Source organism: Scyliorhinus torazame, chromosome 6, assembly GCF_047496885.1.
Source record: "Scyliorhinus torazame isolate Kashiwa2021f chromosome 6, sScyTor2.1, whole genome shotgun sequence".
Taxonomy (NCBI): domain Eukaryota; kingdom Metazoa; phylum Chordata; class Chondrichthyes; order Carcharhiniformes; family Scyliorhinidae; genus Scyliorhinus; species Scyliorhinus torazame.
The window spans coordinates 180490195-180517136 of record NC_092712.1 but is presented as its reverse complement, the minus strand read 5'-3'; the positions used below and the strand labels follow the sequence as shown (position 1 = coordinate 180517136).

Genomic DNA, 26942 nt, shown 5'->3' with positions numbered 1-26942 from the left:
GGACCTTGCCGTGCCGTTTCAGCTGCTTGTATATGGGAATACCGACGCGTGGCGTTTTCATGTAAGACACAGGTCTCAATGGCGGTCGCTAGAGTGAGTTGCTTTACTTTGAGGAGCTGCTGGCGTAAGGGGTCCGACTGAACACTGAAAACGATCTGGTCGCGTATCATGGAGTCGGAGGTGGGCCCGTAGCTGCAAGACTGCGCAAGGATGTGGAGGTGTGTGACAAAGGATTGGAAAGGTTCATCCTTACCCTGCAAACGTTGCTGGAATACGTAGTGTTCGAAACTTTCATTCACCTCTACGCTGCAGTGAGTGTCAAACTTGAGGAGGACCGTCTTGAACTTCTGTCTTATCTTCGTCATCTGCAAAGGTGAGAGAGTTGAAAATGTGGATGGCATGGTCCCCGGCCGTGGATAGGAGAAGAGCAATCTTTCTGGTGTCCGAGGCACCCTCCCTGTCCATGGCTTTGAGGAAGAGCTGGAAGCGCTGATTGAAAATCTTCCAGTCGGCCCGAGGTTGCCGGCGATGCGGAGCGGCGGCGGCGGGCTGATGTTGTCCACGTTGCAGGATGACGGAATGCTGGTGGAAGTCAGATCACTTGCAGGTCAGTCTGAGAAGTGCTAATATCCCACGACACCTGGTGTCATGATGTGTTGGGTGTTCTGGATCACATACAGGTCACCAACACTTGAAATAGTGCAACACTATTTTATTGAATCATTAACTGTTTAAACATACCCAGACTGTGGGTTAATACGATACTAGCTTTAACTAAAGACCTTTGCCTTGTCCTAACCAGTCGATGCACTCAGCGCATGGTGAATGTCTGTATTGCAGGCTGTGAGCTCTGCCCTCCTAGCTAGCTGCTACTCGAATGAGCGGGAACTCTGATGCCTCCTATCTTTATAGTGCGTGTGCTCTCACTGGTGATTGGCTGCGCTGTTGTCAGTGTTGATTGGTCCCACTGTGTGTCCATCAGTGTGTGTCTGCACCATGATATACTGGTGGATATTATGACAATAATGTGACATTGTGCGTGTTTGACAAGCTACTTCATCTCATCTAAAGTCATAATTTATAAAGTAAAAACAAGTTTGTACTTTTTTCGATACTTGGTAAATTTCTAAAGAAATGGGAATATATTTGAAACAAAGATTTTGTGTAAATGTCGGATCCGCATGCTCAACTGACATTGTTTTAATTTTCAGCAGTAAAATGTCATGTACTTGGAAAAAACAGGTACAGCGACCAGCTTTTTAGTTGAGAATGCCGGCCATGACAGCCTTTCAAAACAAACTATGGAGTCTTTCCACCAGAAGAGGTGGCAGAGAGAAGGTCACACACCCTGTACATCCCTGCTTTGGGCGCAAAATTATGGAGGAAAATTTTCTCCACTTTGTAGCTGACTGCAAGCCAACAACAGGACTGTGTGAAGAACTGAAGATGGATCATTTTGTAATAAGGAAGAGGGCCAGAGACACAAACAGGCCAGGATCTCAAAACTGAATCTGCTGGAGAGAGTTTCACAGGAGAGTCCACGGAAGGACAAAACAGTGCTGGTATGCGGTGTGTACGGATCTCCAGGGCCCCTGGTGAGCAACCCATTGAGAAGAAAGTAAAATTGGGAACAAAGCAGTATAAAGATGATTTATTTTTGTTCGTTCATGGGACGTCGGCATCAAATGTCAAATTCAAATTTCACCATCTACTGCGGTGGGATTTGAACCGGGGTCCCCAGAGCATTAGCCTGGGGCTCTGGTTTACCAGTTCAGTTACAATACCATGATGCCACCTCTTGAGGTATGGCTTTAACTGTGCCAATGCAAATCAGGGTGCAAAGTCCATGGGAGGGATTCGCCGACCCCCGCCGGGGATTGTGCCGTGCCAGTCGGGGGCCGTTGGCAGTGGCCTCCTCGGCAATTCTCCAGGCCCGATGGGCCGAGAGGCCATCCGTTCCTGGCCAGTCCCGCTGGCATGAAATGGGCATGGTCCATTCTGGAGGGACCTGGCTTGTCGGCTGTCTAGCGGGGTCCTCGGGTGGGCGCGGGGGATCCGGCCCCGGGGGGGGCCCCCACCGTGGCCTGGCCTGAGATCGGGGCCCACCGATCTGCGGGAGGGCCTGTGCCCTCTTTCCCGCCACGCCGGCCTCTGTAAGGCCCTGCCATGGCCGGCACGGAGAAGAACCCCCCTGCACATGCACAGGAAACATGGCGGCGGCCCTTCGGCGCCGGTTGGTGCAGCGGCAATCCCTCCAGCGCCGGCCTAGCTCCCGGAAGTGCGGAGGATTCCGCAACTTCTGGGCGGCCCGATGCTGGAGTGGTTCACGCCGCTCTTGGTGCCGGTACGGGCCGCCCCGCCAATTCCGGGAGAATCCCAGCCCATGTGTGTTATATGCAGGGAAGTACTGCCAAATGAAAGTTTAAAACCCTCAAAACCTTTCACGCATTTGAAGACACGCATGGCGAGTTCGAGGACAAATCTCTTGAATATCTTTGAAAGGATGCAGCCTAAATCGTCATCTGAAGTCCTTAGCAGAAATGTAACATTGAACTGAAAAAGCAAGTGAGACCATGAGGACCAAGCAGGCTCACATGTCACATTAAAGGTAAGCAATAATGGTGTGTTGTGATGGTTAGCTGGCATGGGTCATGAGGGTGTGCCAGTGTGGCTCGCGAAGTTCGACCCGCATGGGTCGCGAAGGCTGGCCGGCGTGTGTCGCGAAAGTCGGCCGGCGTGGGTCCCAAAGGTCAGCCGGTTGGTAAAAGTGTGTCTCGGAAAGAACCCCCGGTGTGTTCTGAGCATTTAAATCAAGGGGCGTTGTATTTAAACGGCTCCACTGCACTCACTCTCATTCAAATCAGGAGGATGGCAGCTAGAAGACCCTCGTGCAATTACTGGATGCCGTGGAGGAGTGGTAAGCCACAATTTACCACGGGTTGCAGGAGGCCCTCCAGCAAGGTCACAAAATCCACCTAAGACACGGTGGCAGCACTGGTCAGTGCCTGCAGCCTGACCAAGAGGATGGGGATTCAAAGCAGAAAGAAAATGAATGACCTCCTACAAGTTGCAAGGGCGAGTGCCCCCTGTCTCCCTTTGGCTTTCGACCTTTCCATCACCCCTGATGTGTCACCTTGAATTCACATACTGTCATAGAGGTTACATAGAATTTACAGTGCAGAAGGAGGCCATTCGGCCCATCGAGTCTGCACCGGCTCCTGGAAAGAGCACCCTACCCAAAGTCAACGCCTCCACCCTATCCCCATAACCCAGCAACCCCACCCAACACTAAGGGCAATCTTGGACACTAAGGGCAATTTATCATGGCCAATCCACCTAACCTGCACATCTTTGGACTGTGGGAGGAAACCGGAGCACCCGGAGGAAACCCACGCACACATGGGGAGGACGTGCAGACTCTGCACAGGCAGTGACCCAAGCCGGAATCGAACCTGGGACCCTGGAGCTGTGAAGCAATTGTGCTATCCACAAGGCTACCGTGCTGCCCCGAGGTCATGTGAGGGTCCCTTTAAGAAAAGGGTGTTTTATCAAATGGCTGCAGTGATGTCACTGTGTGGGTGGAGCTGGGCTGTGAAACTGTCTTTTACTTTCATTTTGAGCTGGAAGCTGCTTTGTGGCTCTGAGTTTTTTTGTTTCGTTTTCAGTTGGGAGCTGCATTCAAACAAAGAAGGTGTATTTTTGGTCTCTCTCTCTGCATGCGAAAGAATGTCTCCAGACCAATTGCTAACTTCAAAGTAATTCCTATTTCTCTGTAATGAGTTCAAACCTACTGTTTTTGTGGGAAAAGGGTGTTTGGCTTCTGGATGTTATTAGAAAAGTTATTAAGGGTCACCTATCGAATACTGTATCTTTGGGGAGGTATTTGTGTTGGTAGTTAATAAGATGTTTACTGTGTGTTTTGATGCACGATCAATGACCACTAAAGCGAGGTTGTAGTCCAACTGAAGGCTTTAATAAACTAGATGTTTCCCCCAGCAGTTCAGGTACAGAATGAAGGCTGCTGGGGTGGCACAGGCTCTTATACCCCGCCTAGTAGGGCGGAGCTACCATACATCCTAACCAATAGAAAGCATACAGTTTCCACCAATGGTGCTCCAGCCTATCAGGTATTGCATTACCGAAAATACCACATTCACCCCCTGTTAAAAAAGAGTCCGGCGGGGGTGGTGGCCTGATACTACAAACATGGCAATGTGGTAGAATTAGTTATGGAGGTACCGTAATACCTCCGCACAGTATTTTGTAGCTATTTACAATTCTGATAGCTATGTACATTTGATGATTTACATTTACAGTTTACAGTTTACAATTTAAAATGGAGCAATCAGTTTACAGTTTACAGTTTACAATTTAAAATGAAGCAATCAGTCGATCGGGGGCCCTGGTCTTCCTTTGTGATTGTCGGAGCTTCGGCGGTGACTGCGGTGGAGGCGCGGGCGTCTGTGACTCGGGGAGAGTGGCTTCGATCTCCATGGCAGCTTCGGCACCCTTAGACGGCGCTGGTGGGGAAAACGGTTGACCTGGGAAGGGAGCACCTGCGGGGAGCGTCGGTGGGTGGTGGGGCCTCGACTGGGCCGGCGGAACGACCGATCCTCCTGTAAGGTGCCCCGGTGGAGGGGAGGGTGGGACTGGTGGTTGGGGTGTGCATGGGGTTCCGGCGGGCGCCAGGTCTCGTAGGGAGACCGTATCTTGTCGGCCGTCGGTGTACGCCATGAAGGCGTACTGGGGGTTAGCATGGAGCAGATGGACCCTCTCGACCAACGGGTCCAACCTGTGCGCCCGCACATGTTTTCGGAGCAGGATGGGTCCGGGTGCTGCCAGTCAGGTCGGGAGTGTGGTCCCAGAGGAGGACTTCCTGGGGAAGACAAGGAGACGTTCGTGAGGTGTCTGGTTGGTGGTCGTGCAAAGCAGTGACCGGATGGAGTGGAGGGCATCCGGGAGGACTTCCTGCCAGCGGGAGACTGGGAGGTTCCTGGGCCGTAGGGCCAGTAGGACGGTCTTCCAGACCGTTCCATTCTCCCTCTCCACCTGTCCGTTACGCCGGGGGTTGTAACTGGTTGTCCTGCTCGAGGCGATGCCCTTGCTAAACAGGAATTGACGCAGTTCATCGCTCATAAAAGAGGACCCCCTATCACTATGTATGTAAGCGGGGAACCCGAACAGTGCAAAGATGCTATGGAGGGCCTTGATGACGGTAGTTGCGGTCATGTCGGGGCAGGGGATGGCGAATGGGAACCGGGAGTACTCATCAATCACGTTCAGGATGTACGTGTTGCGGTCGGTGGAGGGGAGGGGGGCCTTTGAAGTCCATGCTGAGGCGTTCAAAGGGATGGGAAGCCTTTATCAGGTGCGCTTTCTCTGGTCGGATAAGTGTGGTTTGCACTCCCCGCAGATTTGGCAGTCCCTGGTGGCTGTCCTGACCTCCTCGATGGAGTAGAGCAGGTTGCGGGTCTTGACAAAATGAAAAAAGCGAGTGACCCCCAGGTGGCAGAGATCCTCGTGAAGGGCTCGGAGGCGGTCCACTTGCGCGGTGGTACATGTGCCGCGGGACAGGGCGTCAGGAGGCTCATTTAGCTTCCCGGGACGATACAAGATCTCGGCCAGGTAATGCCTCCAATGCCGCACAGCTTCTACTATGGCTTGGGCCTCCTTTTCGACTGAGGAGTGGCGGATTTAGGAAGCATGGAGGGTACGAGAGAAGAAGGCCACCGGTCTGCCCGCTTGGTTGAGGGTGGCCGCCAGAGCTACATCGGACGCATCGCTCTCAACCTGGAAGAGGAGGGACTCGTCGATAGCATGCATCGTGGCCTTTGCAATGTCTGCTTTGATGCGGCTGGAGGCCTGGCGGGCCTCGATCGACAGGGGAAAAGCTGTGGATTGGATCAGGGGACAGGCCTTGTCCGCATAGTTGTGGACCCACTGGGCGCAGTAGCTGAAAAACCCTAAGCAACGCTTCAGGGCCTTGGAGCAGAGAGGGAGGGGGAACTCCATAAGGGGGCGCATGCGTTCAGGGTCGGGGCCTATAACTCAATTTCGCACTACGTACCCAAGAATGGCTAGGCAGTCGGTGCTAAACACGCATTTATCCTTGTTGTATGTAGGGTTAAGGATTTTTGCGGTCTGGAGGAATTTTCGGAGGTTGGTGTCGTGGCCCTGCTGGTCGTGGCCGCAGATGGTGATATTATCGAGGTACAGGAATGTTGCCCGTAAACCTTACCAATCAACCATTCGGTCCATCTCGCGCTGGAATACCGAGACCCCGTTGGTGACACCGAAGGGAACCCTTAAGAAGTGGTAGAGCCGCCCATCTGCCTCGAAGGCAGTGTATTTGCAGTCACTAGTGCGGATGGGGAGCTGGTGCTAGGCGGACTTGAGATCCACCGTGGAGAAGACCTTGTAATGCGCGATCCTGTTTACCAGGTCGGATATGCGGGGGAGAGGGTACGCGTCCAGCTGCGTAAACCTGTTGATGGTCTGACTGTAGTCGATGACCATCCTATGCTTCTCCCCGGTCTTTACCACCATTACTTGAGCTCTCCAGGGGCTGTTACTGGCTTCAATGACCCCTTCCCTCAGTAGCTTTTGGACCTCTGACCTAATAAAGATCCGGTCCTGGGCACTGTACCGTCTGCTCCTGGTGGCGACGGGTTTGCAATCCGGAGTGAGGTTCGCAAACAGGGAAGGCTGTTCGACCTTAAGGGTCGTGAGGCCGCAGACAGTAAGGGGGGGTATAGGGCCGCCGAATTTGAAAGTTAGACTTGGAGGTTACACTGGAAGTCTAAACCCAGGAGTGTAGCCGTGCAGAGGTGGGGAAGGACGTAGAGATGGAAATTTTGGAGCTCCCTTCCCTGGACTGTGAGGTTTGCTACACAAAACCCCTTTATCTCCACTGTGTGTTAACCGGAGGCCAGGGAGATTTTTTGATTAACGGGGTGGACGAGGAGAGAACAGCGCCTTACTGTGTCGGGGTGTATGAAGCTCTCCGTGCTCCCAGAGTTGATTAGGCAGGACCTCTTGTGCCCGTTGATGAATACGGTCGTTGTAGCAGTTGAGAGTGTTCGAGGCCGGGACTGATCCAGGGTCACCGAGGCTAATCACAGCAGTTGATAGTTCTTTTCGGGCAGTGCGTGGTCAGCCGAGCTGGGGTCCTGGGGTTTCATCCAAGATGGCGGCTCCCATGAGTCGCACATGGCTGGGGGTGCACAAAATGGCGGCGCCCATCCCTCCAACCCGGCGTCCACAGAACAAGATGGCGGCGCCCGGGGTCGGCAGGTGGCCCTGGAATAGGAAGATGGCGTCGACCGTTGGCCGCATGGGGACCGTGGAGAGGTTTGTGGTTGTGGTCCGCATTCGCCGCCGGAGACCGCGGCAACCGCACGGGCCTGACATAACCCCACGAAATGGCCCTTTTTGCGCATCCCTTGCAGGTGGATGTGTGGGCCGGGCAGGGCTGGCGGGGGTGCTTGGCCTGCGCGCAAATGTAGCAGCGGGGCGCCCCGGGGTTGCCAGGCCGCATTGTAGCGCAGGCCTGTGGGGGGATGGGGGAAGTCTCGGGGTCGGCCGCAGAGGGTTGTCACGCTGCCCAGGGGCCTGCCGCGCGGTCGGGAACATAAGCGAGGGCGTTCCTGGAGGCCACGTCTAGGGAGCCTGCAAGGGCCCATGCCTCTCTGAGACCCAGAGTGTCTTTTTCTAACAGTCGCTGGCGGATTTGTGAGGATAGCATACCTGCCACGAAAGCGTCTCGGACTAAGAGTTCAGTGTGTTCGCTCGCCGTAAGTTGCGGGCAGCTGCAGCTTCTCCCCAGCACCAGGTGTGCACGGTAGAATTCTTCCAGCGATTCCCCAGGGGTTTGTCACCTTGTTACAAGCAGGTGCCGGGCATAGACCTGGTTTACTGGGCGAATATTGCTGCATCGAATTCTTCCGCTTCCTCGATGAGGGTGTAAATCTCCGGGCTCACCCATGACTGCAGACTTGCAGTTTCTGCTCTCCCGTGGGTGTGTTTTCAGCCATCCCGAGATACCCTTTAAAGCACGCCAGCCAGTGCTTGAAGGTTGCCGCTGAGTTCGCTGCGTGGGGGCTGAGTTGCAGACACTCCGGCTTGATTCGGAGCTCCATCCTTTCTTCCTAAAAAAAACTAGCTTATTAAATTGTTGCATGGTCAATGACCATTAAAACGAGGTTGTAGTCCAACTGAAGGCTTTAATAAGGTCGATGTTTCCCCCAGCAGCTCAGGTACAGAATGAAGGCTGCTGGAGTGGCACGAGCTCTTATACCCCACCTAGCAGGGCGGAGCTACCATACATCCTAACCAATAGAAAGCATATAGTTTCCACCAATGGTGCTCCAGCCTATCAGGTACCATAATACCGATAATACTACATGTTTATAAAATGTTAACTGGATTCATAGAATAAACATTCTTTTCTTTAAAAATACTTAAGATCTCTGTTGCATCATACCTGTAAAGTGGGCCCTTGTACCCCTCATAACCAAGATCTATTAAAAGTTGTAGATCAGGTTAACTCCATGATATACTTTGGTATTCTCTAAACTTTGGCCCATAACAAATTTGGGGCTTGTGGGGTAAAAGTCTATCTTTCGTGATTGGGTTGGCTTCGTGAACTTAAAGACAGTGAGGGGTGAGCATATTTGTTTTTGCTTCTCAGGCGTGGTATTCCAGTTTAGGTAGAGGGTGTGTTGTGGACAATGGCTCTTGCAGAGGCTCAGAAGTTTTTGGAAGTGGAGAAAGTCACACGGAGTACCTTACGAACAGAGACTAAAAAAAGGTATGAAACATTGCAGTTAACGTTACCTGACAGGATACGAAAAGAAGAGGTACTTACGGCGGCAGCTGAGCATTTAAAATTGTCTGAGATACAGTCCGACTCATTAGACTTGGCAAAAATTCAGTTACAGATTAAGCAACTTGAACATAAAAAGAATTGAAGCAGCTTGAATACGAAATGAGAATACGAAGAGAAAAGGGGAGAGAATAAAGAAAAAAAAGAAAGAATAGCCCTAACAGAACAACAAGAAAGAGAAAGAGAGTTACAGATCAGGGAAAAAGAAAAAGAGAGAGACAGTTTGAACTTCAGAAAATGGCCATGAAACCTGAAAGTCAGTTAAAATTGGCGGATGTAAAGAGAAACGTACAGTTTGAGGATAAAGGGCAGGATAGTGATGAGGATAAAGAAAAAGAGCATCATAGTCGAAGGCTTGGTGGGGATCTGTTTAAATATGTCCAAGAATTGCCAAGGTTTGATGAGAAGGAGGTAGAAACCTTTTTCATTTCATTTGAGAAGGTAGCCAAACAAATGTAGGTCATGTGGGTACTACTGATTCAAACAAAGCTGCTAGGTAGAGCTAGAAAAGTGTTTGCATCACTATCAGAGGAGGTATCTGGGAGGTATGAGGAGGTGACAAAATCCATCTTAGGTGCATGTGAACTCGTGCCTAAAGCCTACGGACAAAGGTTTCGAAATTTAAGGAAAGAACCTGGTCAAACATACATGGAATTTGAAAGGATCAAATAGAGTAATTTTGATAGTTGGATAAGGGCTTTGAAAATAGACCAAACGTCTGAAGCTCTCAGAGAAATTATACTTTTGGAGGAGTTTAAAAATTCAATTCCTGATGTAGTGAGAACTCATGTGGAAGAACAGAGGGTTAAAACTGCGAGATTAGCAGCGGAAATGACAGGTGATTATGTATTAGTTCATAAATCAAAGATTGGTTTCCGACATCAGTTTCAGCCTGTGAGGGATAGAAACTGGGGACATGAGAAATACTCAAGTGGTAAAGGTAAAGGTGATCTGATGGGAGACAATAAAGAGAGTGTACCTCAGATTAAAAACAAAATCCAAGAGGGTGGAAAAGAAATGAAAAGTTTCAGATGTATTCACTGTAATAAACTAGGCCATGTAAAGTTACAGTGTTGGTGGTTGAAGAAAAGCACTGGGAAGGCTGATCTGGTAAAACAGGATAAGACAGAGGGGTTTGTTAGAGTGGTAAAGGAAAGCCCAAGGGAAGCAAAGGAGGTGCAAATGATTCTACAGCCTGATCAAGAGCTGATTGATAAGAAGATGCCAGATCTCTTTAAAGAATTTACTTGGGTGGATAAAGTTTACTCATGTGTACCAGGAGCAGAAGGTAAAGAAGTCACAAATTAAGAGATACGGGAGCTAGTCAATCTTTCATGATAAGATATGAGGAGTTATGTAGTTTGGGAGGAATATTGCCAGAAAAGGTGGTAATATGTTGAATTCAAGTTGAGAAGAGTAGTATTTATTATATAAGGTAAGGGTGGATAGTCCAGTGAAGAGTGGTGAAGTGGTAGTAGGAGTAATGCAGAAAATATCTTGTCCAGGAATACAGTTTATCTTGGGTAATGATATAGCTGGATCGCAGGTGGGAGTGATACCTACTGTGGTGGATAAGCCAGTGGAAAATCAGTCAACTGAAGTGTTGAAGGATGAATATCCTGGGATTTTTCTGGATTATGTAATAACAAGGTTGCAAAGTCACAGGTTGAGACAAGAGGAGATCAAAGAGTGAAGATAAAGTTCAAGTTCAATTATCAGAAACAATTTTTAATCAGATGGTTTGAAAAGAACAAAAACAGGTGGAGGATGAGGCGGATATTTTTATTTCAGGAAAATTAGTGGAGTTACAACAGAAAGATATAGAAATAAAACAGATGTATCAGAAAGCATACACGGAAGAGGAATCTGAGTGTGGAACACAATGTTATTACCGTAAAAGTGATGTCTTGATGAGAAAATGGAGACCTTTGCAGATGCAGGCAGATGAAAAGTGGGAAGACATTCATCAAGTGGTATTGCTGGTAAGGTATAGAAAGGAGGTGTTGCAAGTAGCACATGAGGTACCAGTGGGAGGTCATTTGGGAGTAAAGAAAACTCAAGCTAAAACACAAAAACAGTTTTATTGGCCTGGACGACATAAAGATGTTGTTAAATTTTATCAATCATGTCACACATGTCAAGTTATTGGGAATCCTCAAGCAGTGATGAAACCAGCGCCCTTAATACCCATTCCAGTATTTGAGGAACCTTTTACAAGGATCTTAATTGATTGCGTAGGACCACTTTCTAAAATGAAATGTGGTAATCAATATCTTTTGAAAATAATAAGTGTGTCTACTAGGTTTCCAGAGTCCATTCCAGTACGCAACAGTACAGCTAAAAAGATTGTGGAGGAGTTACTTAAATTCTTTACTAGATATGGACTACCCACAGAAATACAATTAAGGATCAAATTTTACCTCAAGGTTATTCAAAGAAGTTACGGATAGCTTACAAATAAAACAATTTAAATCAACTGCGTACCATCCAGAATCGCAGGGAGCATTAGAAAGGTGGCATCAGACATTAAAGACAATGTTGAGGGCTTATTGTCAAGATTATCCAGAGGATTGGGATTAAGGAATTCCATTCGTACTGTTTGCAGTTAGGGCTGCACCTAATGAATCAACCAAATTCAGTCCTTTTGAACTAATTTTTGGTCATGAGGTAAGAGGAGCACTTAAATTGATTAAGGAAGAATTGGTGAGTGAGCAGTCGGAACTTACATTATTGGATTACGTGTCAAATTTTAGGGAACAATTAAATAGAGCTGGGGAATTGGCTAGACAACATTTAAATGTTGCACAACATGGGGCAGCACGGTAGCCTTGTGGGCAGCACAATTGCTTCACAGCTCCAGGGTCCCAGGTTCGATTCCAGCTTGGGTCACTGTCTGTGCGGAGTCTGCACATCCTCCCCGTGTGTGCGTGGGTTTCCTCCCCCGTGCTCCGGTTTCCTCCCACAGTCCAAAGATGTGCGGGTTAGGTGGATTGGCCATGATAAATTGCCCTTAGTGTCCAAAATTGTCCTTAGTGTTGGGTGGGGTTACTGGGTTATGGGGATAGGGTGGCGGTGTTGACCTTGGGTAGGGTGCTCTTTCCAAGAGCCGGTGCGGACTCGATGGGCCGAATGGCCTCCTTCTGCACTGTAAATTCTATGATAATCTATGTGATAAAACGGGTAGTGGTCAAGAAAGCCACTTCGTAGTTTTGCCAGTGGAGATAAAGTTTTAGTATTGTTTCCAGTGCTAGGTGAACCATTAAAAGCAAGGTTTTGTGGACTTTATCAGATTGAAAGGAAATTAATTGAGGTGAATTATGTGGTAAGAAAACTCACCGAGTGTACCATGTAAATATGCTTAAAAGGTACTTTGAAAGGAAAGGAGAGCAAATGGAGGAGGTTTTAATGATTCAAACTCAAAGTGAAGAACCAAATCCAGATGACTTTGAATTTGACATCCTTCAAATTAAATTGGAAAACGAGGATGTTCCAAGAAATTGGGATAAATTGTTGAGTTACCTTCCAGAGGAAAAACAAAGTGATCTGAAAGAGTTATTGAAAGCACATGGGCAAGTTGTAGAGATAAGTTGGGAAGTACTAAAATGCCTATACATGATGTCGATGTGGGAAATGCTGTTCCAATTAAACAACATCCATATAGCCTTAACCCTTTAAAATTGGCACAGGTTAACAAAGAAATTGAAAGTATGCTTAAAAATAGCACAATTGAAGTGGGTTGCAGCCAATGGAGCTCACCCATAGTGATGGTACTGAAACCGGACAGCACCCAACGGTTTTGTGTGGGCTATAGAAAGGTTAATGCAGTTACAAGAACAGACTCTTATCCTATCCCGCGCTTGGAGGATTAAATTGCGAAGGTGGGACAATCAGCTTTTATTTCCAAACTGGATTTACTTCAAGGTTACTAGCAGGTACCTTTATCCGAAAGGGTGAAGGAGATTTCAGGTTTTGTGACTCCAGATGGTATATACTAATTCAAAGTTATGTCATTTTGTATGAAAAACGCCCCAGCCACATTTCAAAATTAACTAACAAAGTTGTTTCAGGATTACCCAATTGTGCGTTATACATCGACGATCTGGTAATTTTTAGTCAGATATGGAAAGAACATTTGAAGCATCTGATGGAGTTATTCGATCGACTTCAGGAGGCGGGTTTGATGGTAAACCTAGTCAAAAGTACATTTGGAAAAGCGCAAGTCGCCTTCCTTGGCCATACAATTGGACAGGGTCGAATGGTCCCACGGGATGTGAAAACAAAAAATATTGGGGAGTTTCCAATACCCTTGACATGAAGGGAAATAATGCGATTTCATGGCATGAGTGGATTTTACCTGAAATTTGTGCCGAATTTAAGCAGTGTAGTCGCTCCACTGATGGACTTGCTAAAGAAGCGTAGCAAATTTCATGGGACAGCAGAGTGTCAACAGGCATTTGACGGCCTGAAGGCTGTGTTAACCACTGCGCCTGTGTTTGCCATCTCAAATTACACAAAACCATTCAAAGTGGCTGTTGATGCGAGTGATGTAGGCATAGGTGCGGTGCTCTTACAGGAAGACATCGAAGGACTAGAGTGGCCTATTTGGTATTTTTCAAAGAAATTAAATAAGCACCAGAAGAAGTGTTCAGCGAATGAGAAGGAGACTTTGAGCTTGGTGCTGGTTTTGCAACATTTTCAAATTTATATTACCAGCAATTCGTCTGAAACAATTATATATACAGATCATAATTCATTGCATTTTTTGAAGCGATTCCAGAATAACAATGCCCGACTGTTTTGATGGAGTTTATTGTTACAGCCATTTCATTTAAAAATAATACATGTGGCAGGATGAGAAACCGTGATAGCCGATGCTTTGACACGAATGTGATCAAGAGAAGCTGGTTCGGTGCAGGAAGAAGAACTAAAATGCACTATGTTATTATAAATGTTTGCGTGTTTTGTTTTGTTGAACAAAAAAGTATATTTACTGTCAATATCTCTTAAAGGTAAGTGAAAAGGTGAAAAATGAAACCATCCTGAAGTTGATGGTTTATTTCTTTCCTTGGGAGGAGGTGTCATGTGAGGGTCCCTTTAAGAAAAGGGTGTTTCATCAAATGACTGCAGTGATGTCATTGTGTGGTTGGAGCTGGGCTGTGATTCTGTCTTTTACTTTCATTTTGAGCTGTAAGCTGCTTTGTGGCTCTGTGTTTTTTTGGTTTCGTTTTCAGTTGGGAGCTGCATTCAAACAAAGAAGGTGTATTTTGGTCTCGCTCTCTGCATGCTAAAGAATGTCTCCAGATCACTTGATAACTTCAAAGTAATACCTGTTTTCTGTTAGGAAGTCAAACCTACTGTTTTTGTGGAAAAAGGATGTTTGACTTATGGATATTGTTAGGAAAGTTATTAAGGATTACCAATAGAGTACTGTATCTTTGAGGGAGTATTTGTCTGGGTAGTTGATAAGATGTTTACTATGTGTTTATAAAATCTTAACTGGATTCATAGAATAAACATTGTTTTGTTTAAAAATACTTAAGATCTATGTTGCAAAGCACCTGGAAGTGCTGCTCATAACCAAAATCTATTAAAAGTGGTAGGCTAGGTGAACTCCATGATATACTTTGGTGTTCTCTAAACCCTGGCCCATAACAATACCGTTACCTTGCAGGTTTCCTGGAACCCGACCTCCCAGCATTATCCTCAAACCCCCAGCACTCATCATCAGAACCTCTTCCTGTTTAGGCACAGTCCCCACACATGCCAGTTATCCTTGACATCCAACCTGCCAGGCACCCGGCTCCCAATATCCCCTCTTGTGTCCCTGTAGGAAAAGATAGCCCATATTCTCCAAGAGAGAGAGAAAACGGGCAATAGGATACCTGAATTAATCCTGACACCTTTTGAGGAGAGCCATAGAGGTGCAGGGGAGGACCAGGAGTGGGCCTGCACAGACAGCAATGTTGGCCTGTGACAGAGAAATGAGAATCCACTGCACTTTCATCCAGATGACTAGTCTCAGCTGAGATATTTATTGTTCAAACCCTTGACCAGGCCATGTAGTAAAACCAGGTCCCTTTCCTTGCAGGACAATGGACCTACAAACCTCATCCATCCTCGAGCAGAGTCCCCCCTCCACCCTCAACAGCACCTTGGAGAAAATCTCCAAGGAGGACAAGGATGACGCATCACAGCTATCACATGCACCATCCACTATTGCAGAGACAAGTACTTCGGTGGGTGATCTTAACAGGCAGGCGTCTTGGTCACTATCTGGTGAGCACCACACAGCCTTTGAGGCACATCAGGTGGAGACAGAGTTTGGACAGTCAGAGGTCTGCTCGATCCCAGGTCACAGTTGTGCCCCAGCAAAGTGCTGTGCCTCTGGACACATTCGCTGAGATGCAAAGGTAAAGCGGGAAATATCTGGAGGGCTCATCAGGGACTGTAAGGCCAACTGGAAGAGTCCCAAAGCCTTCTGTTACATTATGTCACAAGGTTCGCAATTGAAAGCCTGGGGCTCAAGGTCAGAGCCAATGTGGCGAATTCCAAAGCATGGCTCAGTCCCTGAGGACCATTGCTGAGGGCTTTGACACCATTGTGCAAACACAGAGGACCATTGCTGAGGGGTGAGACATTATAGTGCAGCCAATGGTGGGCCTACAGGACTGGCAGCCGAAGGTGACATTGAGGCTTCTGGAGTTCACTCCAGTGCCGGCCTGTCCCATGGAAAAACCCAGGACCACTGAGCACCTGGAGGGAGAAGGAAGTGCTGGATCACATCCTGGGTACTTCCACCCAGGAGACTATGGCCTTCTCAATCCCCCCTTCCTAATATCAGTGCTTCTCAGTGGCAGTGGGCAGAACAGGGTGACGCGACAACATCATTGCCACCCAAAACATTGGCGGACCCTCAAGTTCTAGGCTCCAGAGGACGCATGCCAAGCAGGCAACATGGCATGGAACGCAGAATGATGCCTCCACTTCTGATTTGGATCCTGGGAATGCACCTAGACATAGTGGGAAGGCCCGCAAAATGAAGGAGTTTTCGGGACACAGATTGGGCACAGGTGACATTAGGCACTGATAGTTGTGGGTCAAAATAATTTGTCAAAAAATCACGTCACCTTATTAAAACCTCTTGTTGTTCACAACCTTAAGACCTCACTCTCTTTGATCCTCCTCCCACAGGGATGGATCCTCACGCTATCTGGATACAGCTTCTCCCACAATCCCAGCACAGTAGCATAGTGGTTAGCACTATGGCTTCACAGTGTCAGTGTCCCAGGTTCGATTCCCGGCTTGGGTCACTGTCTGTGCGGAGTCTGCACATTCTCCCTGTGTCTTTGTAGGTTTCCTCTGGGTGCTCCAGTTTCCTCCCACCAGTCCCGAAAGACGTGCAGGTTAGGTGAATTGGACACTCTGAATTCTCCCTCAGTGTACCCGAACAGGTGCCGTAGTGTGGCCACTAGAGGCTTTTCACAGTAACTTCATTGCAGTGTTAATGTAAGCCTACATGTGACAATAAAGATTATTATATTATTAAAGGCAAGACGATGTAAGACTAACAGTAGAGCCCACTGAAGGGGGATTAACGTACATCCTGGAAGGACTGTGGCATAAGTCAGTGTTCCCTGGACCCGTGTCCCTTATCCCACTCTCGAGTACTGGGACAAAGGGATGTGGCCCTGACACTCACTCGCACATGAGTCAGAGAGTCAGCGCGCTGGAGTCAGACATACGGAAAAGCTGAGGAGCATCAGAGCTTTCCCCACCCTCGTCATCACCCTCCTGCATTGACATATTAAGCATGCAGAAGAACTCCCCGGGCCCAGCATCCTGATGAGATACCACAAAGAATCCATTGAATCCTGGAACAATTATGTGGTGTAAATGTTGAAGGCTGCCGTAACCTTCACAGTCAAAGAGCTTCAGGGGGTACCCCCTCCTCCATGAGGTGTCAGGTTTGAAAGAATTTTGCACATGTGCCGCACTGTCTCCTGTGTAAGGCAGAGTCTCCGTGTTGAACATGTTGTTCAACAGATCAATGAAGAACACCTGGGTCCTGCAAACCCTTGGTTTCTTTTATTTTCGCCTTTGAGCCCCCTGTTCAGCCTGAACTACGGCAGACCCTTGAGCCTGCCCTGCGCCATCTGTCCTCCTGGCTCTGGGTACTCCCTTGGTGTGGCTTCTCGGAGCCTGTGCTCCTGCAGAGCAGTAACTAGGAGAATTGCCAGCTCCACTGGCTCCATCCCGGGATCTCTCGAAACTCTGCAAGGGATGAGAGAGAGCAAGAGAGCCAGTCGGGTTGATGTTCCAGCTGGTTGCCTTCAGTCCCTCTCAACACTCCTTGTCCACCTGGACCAGAAAATTGTTAATCCTACACCTTCTCTAGCGGCCAGCGCTCACGCACAGGTTTGTTGCCCTTCCAACTTGACCAGTCCCGGTCAATCCAACTTGACTAGTCCCGGCCAATGCCCTCGCCCCTTCGGAGCCACCTGTGGCGTCCCGTCTGGTTGACCCCTTACTTAATATATACATCACAGGAGGTTCTGACAGGCTGTTTCAATGGTTGCCCATCCTTCATGGCATGACCAACTGGATGCCTATGTAGACATTGAGGGCTATTGTTTCCTCTGTGACAGGGGCTGGGCTCTGGCTATTATGCTCACACACCCCTCTCGATTCCCTTCACCCACCCTTTAACTTCTTGATACATGAGTTTGCACTCCTCTCCTTGAATTTGAATTAATTTATCCAATTAAACAAAATCAAACAAACTGAGGGACAAACTAAAAAGGGCAGCTCCTTAAAGGGGCACTGCCCTACACAAAACTAAAGAGCAAATGAAACTTAAATCAAAAGGTGATTAAAAGGGTTGATAAAGCACTCCAGACCCAGTAGTGCTCACTGAGAATTGAAGGCCTCGAGTGGACCCCGCATGCTCCCTCCCCAAGGACACCAGGTCACGAATAAAACCGTGGAAGAGATGCAGACAGTGGGTTGGATGACCCTCTCGGTTGCCTGCTGCCTGAACCTGCTAATGGCAAGCTTTGCCAGGCTCAGGAGCAGGTTTTAACGATGAATTGTTTTAAGTTCCAACTAAAGTAACTAAAGCAAAAGGACTGAAGGACAAATTAAATGAGGCCTTAAAGGGGTACTGCCCAAATCAAAAGTAAAGAGCAAATTAAACTTAATTTAAACCAAAAGGTGATTAAAAGCGTCAATAAAGCATCCCAGACCTTTCCTGCCCAGAGTTGCATAGGGCCCACTGAACACACTGGCAGAAGCCCCAGGTGAACGAGCCACCACAGGCGGTGGTTGTTAGATTCCACAGCTTCCAGGAGAAGGAACAAGTCTGAAATGGGCCAAAGGCAAGTAGGATCCGAGGTTGGAAGGAAGCACCATCCGGATATATCAGGATGTTAGAATGGAGTTGGCGAAGAGGTGAGAAGCCTTTAATAAGACAAAGTTGGCGCTATACAAGAGAGTGAGGTTTGGAGTGGTGTTGCCGGTGAGGCTTGGAGATTTACTTTTGGGTGGTAAGACCATTTTCTCAATGCGTCAAAGGCTTTTGTGAAGGAGCGTGGACTTGGACTTAATTAAAAGGGTTTGATTGGGATGTTAATGGGGTCGGGGGGGGGGGGTAAGGGTTTTGTATTTTGCATATGTTGTATGGTGGGGATGAAGTGCCCAAACTTATTGGGGAGTAATGGTTAAGGTAACAGGGTGGCACGGTGGCACAGTGGTTAGCACTGCTGCCTCATGTGACAGTCGAGGAGTAGTCCATCTAAGATCTTCCCGATTAGTCGAGGTTGTAAGCTACCAGACAAGGTCTTGTAAATATCGAAAGTAAGGCTCGCTATTTGTGAGTTCTAATTATAGTATTTACAATGTACCTTGCTTTCACTACCTTCAGTGTACAGGATAGACTATGACTTAGATGACTATCTTTTCCTTAACTTCAACTAAATATTTCAAATTCTTGAGAGCTGGGCATGGGTAAGAGACCCTTCCGATAGACTCAAAGGGTGATAATATGATGAGCCTTAGTTAAATGTCACTCTTATTTATTAAAATAGACACTGATCTGTTTGGTAAAAAATATACGCAATTTATTTAAAGAAAAAGAGTAATACATGTTTTTTTGGTAAATGATACAGTTTGACAAATACAGGATATATGATGAGTTAGCCTGTGAGCTTCTTAACTACATGTTTGCTAAAGCTATAAACATCTCATACTTACATCGACTAGTAGCTTTGGAATTCGATACTCAATCAATGAGCAGAACTCTATGAGTCGAGATAGCAGCTTGGTCAAATAAACACCAGCAATCTCCTAAACAGCTCTCCAAGCGAAATTCTAACTTTCGCAGCCTGTGCTTAAACATTTATATAGGGGGCGGGATTCTCCCCCCCCCCCCCCCCCCCCACGCCGGGTGGGAGAATCCCCCGGGCGCCACACGAGTTCCGCCACGCCGTCCCGATGCCCGCACACGATTCTCCCGCCCCACCAAACTGTTGCGGTGCGAATCACGGCTGCCCGCTGGGAGAATCGGCGCTTGCCGTTGGCAATGGGCGAGCGGCGATTCTCCGGCCCTGATGGGCCGGGCGGCCTGCCCAACACGACAGGTTCCCGCCGGCGCCATCCACACCTGGTCTCTGCCGGCGGGAACAGAGCAGGAACGCTGGGGGGGGCGGCCTGTGGGGGGGCAAAAGGGGTTCCTGCACCGGGGGGGGGGCTCATAACGGGTCTGGCCCACGATCGGTGCCCACTGATCTGGTGGGCCGGCCACGCTGAAGGAGGACCTCCTTTCCTCCACTGCCCCGCAAGATCCATCCAACATCTTCTTGCGGGGCAGCAGCGGGGGTGCCGGAACCGCGCATGCGCGGATGACGTAATTTACGCGGTGCCGCATTTATGCGGCGCCAAGGCCCGCCGCGCGTAAATGATGCGGCGCCTCTCCTAGCCCCCCGGGGCGGGAGAATCAGGGCTGGGAACGGCCTCTGATGCCGGAATGAAACACTGCGGTTTCACTCTGGCATCGGGACTTAGTCTCCCGATGGGAGAATTGCGCCCAGGGTTTTCTTACTTAAGGAGTTCTAGGGAGTTCTTTGCAGAGCACCTGCTTCTGAAAAATAGATTGACTCCCCAGTCAAGAATCCAAGGCCTTGGATTCTAGGGAGGTCTAGCAGGGCACCTGTTCCTAAAGATACGAGGTTGATCCCTCCGGTAGCTATCTCCAGAAAAACACCAGCCTCCCTTCTTGTCAAGGCCTCTTGCCAAGCAGTAGCCTCCCTTAGTGGCAAGGCCACTAGACAAGCAATATCCTCCCTCAGCACAGTAGCATGGTGGTTAGCACAATTGCTTCACAGCTCCAGGGTCCCAGGTTCGATTCCCGGCTTGGGTTACTGTCTCTGCGGAGTCTGCACATTCTCACCGTGTGTGTGTGGGTTTCCTCCGGGTGCTCCGGTTTCCTCCCACAGTCCAAAGATGTGCAGGTTAGGTGGATTGGCCATGCTAAATTGCCCTTAGTGTTCAAAATTGCCCTTAGTGTTGGGTGGGGTTACTGGGTTATGGGGATAGGGTGTAGGTGTGGGCTTGGGTAGGGTGCTCTTTCAAAGAGCCGGTGCAGACTCGATGGGCCGAATGGCCTCCTTCAGCACTGTAAATTCTATGATCTATGATTAGTTTGCAGAGCTTATTCACAGACAAGGCCACTAGACTTAATGAATTCACAGCACCTGGACTTTTACAAAGACAATGGGCGAGATTCTCCAACCCCCCGCCGGGGCGGAGAATCGCCGGGGGCTGGCGTGAATCCCGCCCCCGCTGGTTGCCGAATTCTCCATCACCGGATATTCGGCGGGGGCAGGAATCGCGCCGCGCCTGTTGGCAGGCCCCCCCCCCGCGATTCTCCGGCCCGGATGGGCCGAAGTCCCGCCGCTAAAATGCCTGTCCCGCCGGCATAGATTAAACCACCTACCTTACCGGCGGTACAAGGCGGCGTGGGCGGGCTCCGGGGTGCAGGGGGGGGGCATGGGGCGATCTGGCCCCGGGGGGTGCCCCCACAGTGGCCTGGCCCGCGATCAGGGCCCACCGATCCACGGGCGGGTCTGTGCTGTGGGGGCACTCTTTCCCTTCCGCCTTCGCCACGGTCTCCACCATGGCGGAGGCGGAAGAGACTCCCTCCACTGCGCATGCGCGGGAATGCCATCAGCGGCCGCTGACGCTCCCGCGCAGGTGCCGCCCGGAGATGTCATTTCCGCGCCAGCTGGCGGGGCACCAAAGTCCTTTTCCGCCAGCTGGCGGGGTGGAAATTCGTCCGCCGCGGGCCTAGCCCCTTAAGGTTGGGGCTCGGCCCCCAAAGATGCGGAGCATTCCGCACCTTTGGGACGGCGCGATGCCCGACTGATTTGCGCCGTTTTGGGCGCCAGTCGGCGGACATCGCGCCGTTTCCGGAGAATTTCGCCCAAGGTCTGTAATACATGTTGAAAAACATTATTGTGATAAGTACTGGTTTACAAGAGATAAATGACTTCATCAGTCATCAGTTTTTAATACAGGGTTAAATACATGATTTAATATAACATCAGTTCTGATCAGCTTTTAATATAGGTGGATACCGCCACACTCACAGCTCCAGGAACTCGGGTTCAATTCTGGCCTTGGGTGACTGTGTGCGGTTTGCACTTTCGCCCTGTGTCTGCGTGGGTTTCCTCCGGATTCTCCAGTTTCCTCCCACAGTCCAAAAACATGCAGGTTGGGTGGATTGGACATGCTAAATTGCCCCTTAGTGTCCAAAGATGTGCAGGTTAGGTGGGGCTATGGGGTTACAAGAATAGGGTGGGGAGTGGGCCTAGGTAGGGTACTCTTTCAGAGGGTCGGTGCAGACCCCCAGTGGGCCAAGTGACCTCCTTCTGCTCTGTAATGGTTCTAGCAGTATGGAAAATACCCTCGATGGGAAATTCAGCATCGCAAGGGTGTTGGATTTTGTTCTCCATTTGCAGCAGGAGCAGGCCATTGAGCTTCCTTTTTCTTTGTTCTTTGAGTGTACACCCTGGACAGGGGTTACCTCACTAGTAGCAAAGTTTTAGCTGATGAACGGGAGTGAGGTGGGATGAGGGGCTACGGCCTGTTGGACCTGTTTAGATGGGGTTTCATGAGGCTAGCTTGTTTGTTTGGTGGGGGAAGGGAGTTAGTGAGGAGGGAGTATTGTTCTCTGGTGGGCAATTTTCAGATTTATGGGGTAGAGGAGGGGTTGGGGGGAGGAGGAAGGGGAGGGGGTGAGTGGTAGACATCTGACGGTGACCAGGGTTTTTGTTTGTCTCACCTTATGCATGGGGTTGGTGGCCATCTTGGTGCAAGGACTCAATATTCCTTCTTGGTGGAAATGGCTGACTCTGACTTGAGGGGTGAGGGGGCATGAGAGGCCTCCGATTAGACTTGTCACTTGGAACGCAAGAGGTTAAGGGGGTCCGGTGAAAAGGTTAGGCGTTTTCTCACACCTGAAGAATTTAAGGGCTGATGTGGTGCTTTTGCCGGAGACCCACTTGCAGGTGAGAGACCTGACCAGGTTCCAGAGGGGGTGGGTGAGCCAGGCATTTCACTATGGCTTCGCTAGTAGGGCCCGGGTAGTGGCAATTTTAATCAACAAACAGGTCCGTTTTTTGGTGGACAAGGTTGTGGAGGATCAGGGTGGCAGGTATGTGACATTCACTGGGTCACTGGCAGGCAAGCTAGTGATACTGATAAATGTATATATCCTGAATTGGGATGATGTTGCATTGATAAGGAAGCTGTTGGTTTCAATGCCAGACCTGGACACACAGCAGCTGATTCAGGGGTGATTTAAATTGTGTGTCAGACCTAAGACTTGACGGTTCTGAACCAAAGTTCGAAGAGACGGGGGTGGGGAGAGGAGTGGGGGGGGGGGGGGGGGGGGGGGGGCTAGGGAGGGGGGGGCGGGGGGGGATAGGGAGGGGGGGGTGCGGGGGGGGGCTAGGGAGGGGGGGGCGGTGCAGACCCATGGAGGTTAACGCACCCGGGGGTAAATAATTCTCCTTCTTTTCCCCAGTGCATAAAGTATATTCTAGGATAGATTATTTGTGGTGGAAAGGTCCCTTCTTCCCGGGGCGAGGAACGCAGAGTGCTCGGCTATAGTCATTTCAGACCAAGCTCCGACATGGTATTTGAGATGGGCTCAGTTCAGCGCCCGGTGGGGAGGCTGGATGTGGGGTTATTGGTGGACGACGTGTTCTGTGGGTGTATATCGAAAGCGATAGAGAACCACATAGGATTAAATGGGAATGGGTCGGTCTCACCCTCCATTTTGTGGAAGGCCTTGAAGGCAGTGATTAGAGAGGAGATTATATCACACAAAGCACATGTAGATAGGGAGTCGAGAGTGAAGCGGCAGAGGCTGGTGGATGACATTATGGAGGTGGACCGCAGGTACTCGAAAGACCCAACCCTGGAGTTCCTGGCAAGCAGGAAGAAACTGCAGATGCAGTTTGATCTGTTGTCTAACGGAAAGGTGGTGCACCAGCTGCGGCATTTGAGAGGGATTATTTACAAATATGGAGAGAAAGCCAGTCGTCTTCTAGCTCACCAGCTGAGTCGGTGGTGGCCTCTCGGGAGATTATTCTGTTTAGGGACTGAGCGGTGGTCAGATGTCGACCCGGAGAAAGATAACAGAGCATTTGAAACTTTTTATAAGAAGCTTTACAGGTCACAGCCGCCGAGGGGGGGTCAGATATGTCTGAGTTTCCAGTGGTGGAGGAAAGGTGAAAAGAGTTGGAGGCACCATTGATTTCGGAGTAGGTCTTGGTAGCAATAGGGCAGATGCAAATGGGTAAGACCCCTGGGCTGGATGGGTTCCCAGTGGAGTTTTATAAGAAGTTTGCTGGGCAGTTGGTTCCATTACTGGTGAAGATGTTGAAGGACTCTTTGCCGGGGACACCCTTCCCACATCGCATGGACAGGCAACGATTTCCCTTCTACTAAAAAAGGATAAGGATCCCGTGGAGTGTGGGTCATACCGTCCTACCTCTTGCTTAATTTGGATGCTGAGATTGGAACTCTGTCTTCCTTGTGTGATAGCGGAAGATCAAACAGAATTTGTTAAGTGTTGGCAACTGGCTTCTAATGTGCGACGATTGTTAAACATAGTTCTTAACCCCCCCTGCTGGGCCTGATCCAGAGGTGATAGAGGTGATTGTATCCTTAAGATGCCAAAAAGGCATTTGACAGAGTAAAATGGAGGTACCTCTTTCTGGTTTTGGAGAGGTTCGGGTTGGGGCCAAGGTTTGTGTCGTGGGCTTGTTATATAAGGCTCCCTCAGCTCGTGTTCTCACCAGCACCATGAACTTGGGATACTTTCAGTTAAACAAGGGAATGAGATAGGGGTGGTAGATGTCCTCCCTTCTGTTTGCAGTGACGATTGAACCTTTTGCCATCGCTTTGAGGGCCTCAGGTAAGTGGAAGGGGATAAGGGGGGGGGGGGGGGGGGAGGTGGGTGGAGCATAGGGTGTCCTTGTATGCTGATATAATTTTGCTTTACGTGACGGACCCAGTCCCCAGTATGGATGATATAATGGAGCTACTGAAGACCTTTGGCTCTTTTTCAAGATACAAATTAAATCTGGAAAAGAGTGACTATTTTAAGGTTAACCCCCTGGGCAGGGTAGCCAACCTGTGGTGCTTCCTTTTCGCTTAGCCAATTCTAGTTTCAGGTATTTGGGGGTCTGGGTGGCTGAGGATTGGGCCTGGTGGGTAAATCAAGACTGACCTGCAAAGGTGGTCTAACCTTTCCCTGTCTTTGGCGGGCAGGGTCCAGTCGATTAAGATGAACGGGATTGCTGGGGGAGCAGACCTAGGAAGTGCTATTTTGGAGGGTTAGTGCAGACTTGATGGACTGAATGGCCTCCTTCTACACTTTTGGGATTTTTTGGGTAAGAAGACCTAGGCACGAATGCAGAGGGCAAGGCTGAGGTACTAAAAGAGTGCTTTGCATCTGTCTTTACCAAGTTATTTACCAAAGGAAAAGAATGTCACCAAAGTCATAGTGAAAGAGGAGGTAGTTGAGAGACCGGATGGGCCAAAACTTGACAAAGAGGAAGCATTAGAAAGGCTGACTGTACTTAATGTTAATAAATAACCAGGACCAGATGGAGGCATCCCAGGGTGCTGTGGGATGTAAGAGTGAAAATTATTGAGGCACTGGGTTTAATGGTCCAATCCAGGGGTGGTACCAGAGAATGGGAAAAGTGCAAATGTTTCTCCCTTGATTAACCTAGTAAGTACAGTTTGATCTCAGTGCTGAGAAAGATTTTAGAAAGGAAATTCCAGGTCAAAAATTACAGGAGCTTAAACAAGGGTTAATGAGGAAAAACAGTTGTTGTGTATAATTTTCAAAAGAGGTTTGATAATGTCATGTTCTTCTAATTTCAAACTTCTTGATCTTAAAAGACTCAAGGCACGAATGGCTCATAGGGATTGGGTAAATATATTGTGAATGAATTTATTCAAACGAAGAACATGAGAACAATTATGCCTCAGCATAAAGCTTGAAAACATCAGAGCTGTGTGTGTGTGTGCTCTGCTCAAAGCAAAAATGTAACTAAAACTGTATTGCATGACACATTTCCCTTCTCGTGATGTCGTGCTGATGTCCTTCAAAGGCAAAAGCAAATTACTGCGGTTGCTGGAATCTGAAAGATCTGCGCGGTCTCCATGGCTCTGTGAAAATCCAGCCCACTGTTCCCGTTTTGCAGAAGTGACAAAGAACTGGAGGACACAGATTTAAAGTGATTGGCGAAAGAAACAAAGGCAAAATGAGGAAAAGATTTTTAAGCAGCGGGTGGTTAGTACCTGGAATACACAATCTGATTGGTGTGATGGAGGCAGATTTAATCATGCCTTCAAAATGGAATCGGTTAAGTGCTTAAAGAGAAAAGAAAATAGCAGGGCTACAGTGAAAGAGCAGAGGAGTGGTATGAGGTGAGTTGCTCAACAGGCTGAATGGCATCCTCTTGTACTGTAACCCTGATATGATTCTATGATTCCTATCTCCATCCCATGTTTATCTAACTTGAAATAAATGAAATGAAATGAAAATGAAAATCGCTTATTGACACAAATAGGATTCAAATGAAGTTACTGTGAAAAGCCCCTAGTCGCCAAATTCCAGCGCCTGTTCGAGGAGGCTGGTATGGGAATTGAACCCGCGCTGCTGGCTGCTTTGGTCTACTTTAAAAGCCAGCTATTTAGCCCTGTGCTCAACCAGCCCCTTGCCAGTTGCTTCAGAAAACGGCTTGCAATTGGAATTCTGCCGAATTCCCTATAGAATTTATTAGTGGCTATTTTATATTAACTTCCGCTAGTTTACTCTCTGTTTCTATTTTTAACTTGTTTCTGGTGGAGGAACAGGACACATTTGTCACATAATTTTCCATGAACTCTTTAATTGGAATTTTTTATACAATACATTGGGTTTCAGGATTAGTTGATTTATGAATCCGACATGCATATTTATTACACCAGTTGCCGAAAAATGAACATATTTAAACAGCAAAATACATTTAATTAACAATGAAAGAATGCAATCTCACCTCAGTTCCACATCTTGGAGGCTATACTGCTTTTTAATTTCCTGGTTTATGTTTCTTCTGAGTTTTCCTCCTCAGTTTAGTATAAGTGAAACAAAACACAGTATTCAGCGACAAAGGAAAATTGTCTGGACTGGAAGAGGTCGTCAACATACTGACATAATTCATCTCTCAGTTATTTACTTTTGTTCTGAAAGCCATAAATGCATTTTAGATGTCTTCAAAACCTCAGAGTTCAAGTAAACAGCAGCTGCTTGTACTTGAAGTGAACTATGTCACATGATATTTGTGCAGCTCCGAATAAAGGTCCTTCAGTCTCTGCACTTGCATCACTTTGCGCACATCACCACGCTTGCAAAAGAATGATCCCTTCCTAAATTAAGTCAAAGTGTTTAAAGTAATAGCTATCAAAATGCCAGGAGAAAAAGAGTAACCCTACAAATGTT

At 48.5% G+C, this 26942-nt stretch overlaps 1 long non-coding RNA gene across 1 annotated transcript in view; it reads right to left on the bottom strand.

Moving 5' to 3' along the window:
- LOC140425756 (uncharacterized) overlaps positions 1-26680 on the bottom strand; it is a 191325-nt gene extending 164645 nt beyond the window's left edge. Inside the window, exon 1 of the long non-coding RNA XR_011947983.1 lies at positions 26500-26680. This is a non-coding gene — a long non-coding RNA (uncharacterized lncRNA). The remainder of the gene's footprint in view (positions 1-26499) is intronic.
- Between the last annotated feature and the right edge of the window lie 262 nt (positions 26681-26942).